This window comes from Primulina eburnea, chromosome 2 (genome assembly GCF_022965805.1).
Source record: "Primulina eburnea isolate SZY01 chromosome 2, ASM2296580v1, whole genome shotgun sequence".
NCBI classification, from domain to species: domain Eukaryota; kingdom Viridiplantae; phylum Streptophyta; class Magnoliopsida; order Lamiales; family Gesneriaceae; genus Primulina; species Primulina eburnea.
The window spans coordinates 14144147-14150084 of NC_133102.1; positions in this window are offsets into that span (position 1 = coordinate 14144147).

A 5938-nucleotide genomic window follows, 5' to 3' on the forward strand; every position below is an offset into this window, starting at 1 on the left:
CGTCATAAAATCTTTAATCATACTAATGCAGAAAACTAGCAAAGGTTCTCGGGTTATGTGCACTATCAGTCCAGCTAGTTCAACCATCAAGTCCTCCAACAGCATCAAAATCATGTTCACCTGCATCGATCACACCTAAGGAGTCTAATGACTCATCAAACCTTAACCAAGATAGCTAGTAATATATATATATATATATATATATATATATATATATATATATATATATATATATATATATATATATATATATATATATATACACACACATTCACATGCGACAGTGAAAATACTTTTAATAAAAATAGCTTTTCATGAATATACATACTTTTAACCTTTATATACATATACATTCTCTTTAATGTGAATTCCGTTCATTAATTATGACCATCCTTTCATCTTTCGGTGGATCAATCAATCTCAACTGTAACCATGGTACCAGGAGGCGAGGCAACATTAACCACTTTTCCGTTATGTGTCTTGACCTATAGTCGGCGGGGACATCAATGGGCCTTGGCCTTATATATCATCATATCCTTTCGGTGAAAATTCGGTCGTCGGGTTCCCACGTAGCTTTGTGCCCTAAACGGGTTTCCACAGGGGATTCGTCCCTCACGAATCCCCATATCCTTACGGTCACAATTAAATCACTTCCTTCCAAAACATTTTTCCTCATGTCCATAACTTTATAAAAATACATGCAATAATATCAATTTCTTTAAAACCAAGCATACAACAAATCTATTAACATTTATCGTTTTCCATCATTAAATTTCATAATCTTTCAAAATAAACATTTTAACATTCATTACAGCATTCAGGGCATTGCCAGGACGTCTAACATTTTTCAGGTGTAAAATGACCGTTTTACCCCTGAAACCTTAACTTTCCCAATTTACCTTTAGACCTTAAAACGACGACCCAAATTTATACAAACTTAACATAAAACTACACCTATAAACATTTCTTGAACGTAAACTTAAGCTCCTCAAATAATTTCTCATTTCGTTTTAAAACTTGAACCTACGTCCCGATTTTAACCCGAATCGACTCGAAATTAAGCCAAACTTTACCAAACTTGAATCATAGCTTATTAACACTTAACCATACCCTATGCAATCCAAATCAGCCATTTTGAACCCTCAGAAAAACCTAGACAACCTATTGAATTTTCCTTGCTTTTGTTCGAACCATAGCCCTAGCCAACATCAAATCCATCGATCCTAGCTCTTAACCATCATGTCCAGACCATAACCAACCATCCTAGGACCTAGACCGAACCCTAGAATAGCTGCTGGACCAAGCCCTACAGGCCGTGTACGAGCAGCCACCAAACGCGACCTCCACAAGTTTTACGCGACCAAACCTAGCGCTGCAGCCCTACTCCTCGCTCCAGCCATCCCTTAACCCATCTATGACCATGGCTAGACCCCCTTAGGACCCCTAGACGTGCCCCAACAGCAGCCAGCGAAACCTTAGTTCTCCTACAAACCCGAATTTGGTTCAGCATGTTTCCCCTCTTGTCCAGCCCTTAGCCAAGCCTATATGGACCCTTAATCATGCTGAAAAATGTCCCTTCCCATAGCCCTATCATGGCAGCCCCTTTTTGCAACATAAACATGGATTAAAAACATGAAAACTCAAGTTTTGATCATGTATTGTCATAAAAACGAAAAATAAAAAAAAGCGTATCATATTTTTCATGCAACCATGTTAAATGCACATAATATGGTATGAACGATGAGTGAAGGAAGATTAAGACATGCTTTTGTGTATTTCGCACACGAAAAACAATCGTTGACGCGAGGGAGCGAGAGACGGGGGAGGAAGCTTGCTGCATTTTTCCTTCAACCTCACGTGAATTTGCCTTAAAAAACGTGGGTGTGTGTTCGTGTGTTGTGGAGGAGGGGTGGGGAGAGAAAACTCTAGGTTTCTTGTGTGATATGAAGTGTTTGTGGTTTAAAAACTCCCTAATTTGATATAAATAATTGGGTAGGAGTTTAGTGTAGGTAAAATATTTCGTTTAGGAAAGTTTTCGAAAATATTAGCCGAGTTCCCACAAAATCCTTATTTTCGTCAAAAATCGATTATCGGTTTAAAATACGATTCGACGCGTAAAAACACCTCAAAAAGCGCTATTTTCGAAAATACCATATGTTAAATATTAAAAATAATCATTTAATAAAAATATTCTCTCTTTATGGTCCTTGTTCTCCGTTCCTCGATCGCGTCTCTAATAACTTTTAAAACCACAGTATTATGCATCCTAGTAGAAAACCCTATTTTGAACATGTAAACATGCCTACCATATTTAATAAATTCAATTAAAATAATTTAATTAAGAATTTGATATTTTCTTAGATTTGTATGCAGATAGATTACGTTATCGCATTTGGACCTTACAGTCAGTCCAAATTCCATATAAGAATACTGCAATTTTTTAAATAATTTAACATAAAAGTGTAAAAGAAAAAAGATTTTGAAATTTATGAATTCTCGGACTTTGGGCTGCACCAAAACCTATATTAAAATAGCAGAAATGACTAAAGTTAAAATATTTATAGTTATTGTGACGAATCATATCTTAAAATATTAGTACTTTTATATTTGTGGAAAAATTTAAATTTTCTTATTAAATAATTTATTATAAATATCACTCATAAAATAAAATAGCGGTCACCACTCGTACTAAAATAAAATTAATATTAATATAACATACATCCTCGTAAATCATTTTGGAAGTCAGAGAACGTGTCAGGGGACCTCTCCACCAGTCCAAAGAATGACGCTGTGGCACTTATACGTTCCGTACGAATTCCTATCGATTCTAGCTAGAACCAAAGCCGAACCAATCCCTATACTCGACCCTTAGACATCACTTAAGCCTATGATCCAGCCCGTTCCAGCCCATAACGCACCACTGCCCCTTGAACAACACAACCCGCAAGTATCTCTGTCACGCTTCTCCTTCCTACGCGCATGGCACGATCCAAAGTCCAGCAGCCTTTCCATCCAACTGGACCCTAACCGACCCATACCAGGCCTACCCCAAGACCCTAAGACCCCGCCTAGACCCTAGCCATGAACCCTGGTCCAGCCTAACCACCAATCTGGCGCCAAACCCGTGGCTACCACCCTATGATATATTGCCACCTAATGACACTTAAACCCATCCTAAAACATAATCATACGTAGTAGCAAGCCATAAGACCGGTCCAGAGAACTCGGGAAAACGAAGAAGTTCATGTGTATTATGTATCGAAACGAGTTTTAATCAAGTTCTAGCATACATATAATTGAACCAATGAGTTTACATGCATATTTTATGTAGAAATACAGTATATAACATGATCGATGCATAAAGGAAATGTTTAGATATACCTTTGCGTTAAAACAGACGGAATACCGACAAACAAACGCATGAGAAAACGGAGGCCTAACGGAGACGGATTACTTCATTTAATGGCTTGAAAAGTGACTAAATTAACCAAGGATTGTAGTGTGGTGGTTGGCTTAAGCTTGTTGATGGAAGAAAAATTGAAAAAAATTCCAATTCCTAAGCTTGAAAGTCACGGCCAACCAGTGTGTGTGTGTGTAGTGTGTGTTGTGTGTGTGCGTGAGTTTCATGTGGAATTAGGGTAGGGCTCCTGCTCATATATATAAAAGAATATTAGCTAGGTTATTATGTTAATTAATCAAGATTTAAATTACTAATTAAGCCCTCCAATTTTAAATTAAGAGTCTTACAATTTTAAAATTTTACCCATAAATAAATACTGCCTAATTTAATTTATTAAGTCATAAAATAATTATTAAAATATTTTATTTCGAGTGGACGTATTTAAATCCCTTATATCCGAATTTTGCTAATTAAAAATGCTTAGCTTTTTTATGCTGCTCGATAAATTAAATTTAGCCTAAAAATGCTAAAATTTATAAATCCTTTAAAATACTATTTTCTTAACTTAAAATAAAATTATAACTTAAATTTTTAACATCTTAATCATCTTCAGCCTCCTTTCCCAGTTCGCAATCGAATATTTGTCTGAAAATTAAAAATCTTGAATAAAATAAATATATATATTTGAAACAATTTAGCACATAGCATGCATTGTTTAAATTATTAACTAAATAAATAAATTAATTTAATCATGCATGGGTTTTACTACGGTTATGCCTCTAAAAAAACCCGGTAGTTATATGCTTTATTTATAATAAAATAATGATATTTAGTTATTATTAACTATAAAATTTTTGCTCAAAAAAAAAAACTATAAAATTTATATCAAAATTTGTAGTAGGAAATAACCCGGTAGGTCTTTGATAATTGGGTCATTAGTTTTGATAAAAACCCACAAGTTTATTTTGATATTTTATTGGTCAACTATCATCTGGTTGGTTAAAAGACTCGGACCATCTTTGCATCGGTTCAAACACTGGTCGGCTCCAGTTTTTAAAGCACAGATGAGTCAAGCTTCAGGCACTATGCCCAACTTAGATGTTTCCTTCATTTCAATCCTCATCTCTTGTGTATTAACGGCTCATCTCCCGCAGATAAACAGTTGAAAAAATGGCATTATAAACATTTTTTGTAGCAGATTGTAACCAATCTACATTTTTTGAATCCTTTTGACCCCTCTTTCTTCACCATGCCAGACTGATAATCTTAATGGTTCGAAGAACAACATTATAAGGATTTTTCTATAGCTGGTTGTAACCATGACACGTCCACTAATTGTTTTACTTAAAAAGTACTAAATTTGTTTTCCCCTAAGTGATCATACTCTCGGCAGATATACATACATATATATTTTAAAATACTTTGCATCATTTTAAAAATAAAACAACCAACTATAATTGAAAATTCAAAAGAAAGGGTTTAAAACCTAAAATCGTCAATCGTTTGCCAAACCTAACTTATCAATATTCAAAATAAAACTAACACTAACAACCACTCAAAAGCATAATAAAAGTAGTAAAAATCTTTAAAATAAACTTTAAATCATAAATCCGGAAAACTAGTGCTGGTCGTCGGTATTGTGTACCTTCAGTCCAGCAAGACCAACCATCAAAACCTCCATCAACATTAATATCATGCTCACCTGCATCCATCACACCTAGTGAGTCTAAAGGCTCAACAAACCATAATCTTTAAAACATGTAATACATATACAATAGCATGCAATAGTGAAGATACTTTTACTCAACACAACTTTTCATGAACATGCATAAACTTAAACTTTTTCATACCATCATAATCATATTCATTTTCTTTCCATCATAAACATATACATTTTTCTTTTATTGAATTCGGGTCGTTAATTGTGACTTTCGTTTCACCATAATGTCGATGGATCCATCTAAATGTAATCACAGTACTGGGCGGCGGGAACATCAGTGACACTCTCACCCGTCAACTGAGCCTTGGCCTATCATCATCATATGGAAATACGATCGTCGGGTTCCCTCACGATATTACCATTCATTTCATCACAACATCATAATAGTCACAATTACTTCACTTCCTCCAACGTTTCGTATTTTCATCACTTATAAAAATCATGTATCAAAATATCATTTTTCTTTTAAAACCAAGCATGCAACATATCTTTTAGCTTCAACATTATCATAAATTCCTTAAACATTTAAAATATTCATTTTATCATATATTACAGCATTCGGGGCACTGCCATGACGTTTACTATTTTTCAAGTGTAAAATGACCGTTTTACCCCTAGACGTAAAATTTCTAGATTTTGACTTTTTCTACTTTCGTTGACACTAAACCATTCCAAATAATTATTTAATCTTAAATAAAATTTTTGATATTTTTATTTAACTTAAATTCAAGACTTTTTATTTATTTCGTAATTATCAATTTGTAGTGTGTTTTAATCCCAAATTAAATTCAAACTTTATTATTAAATTCCCAAATTTT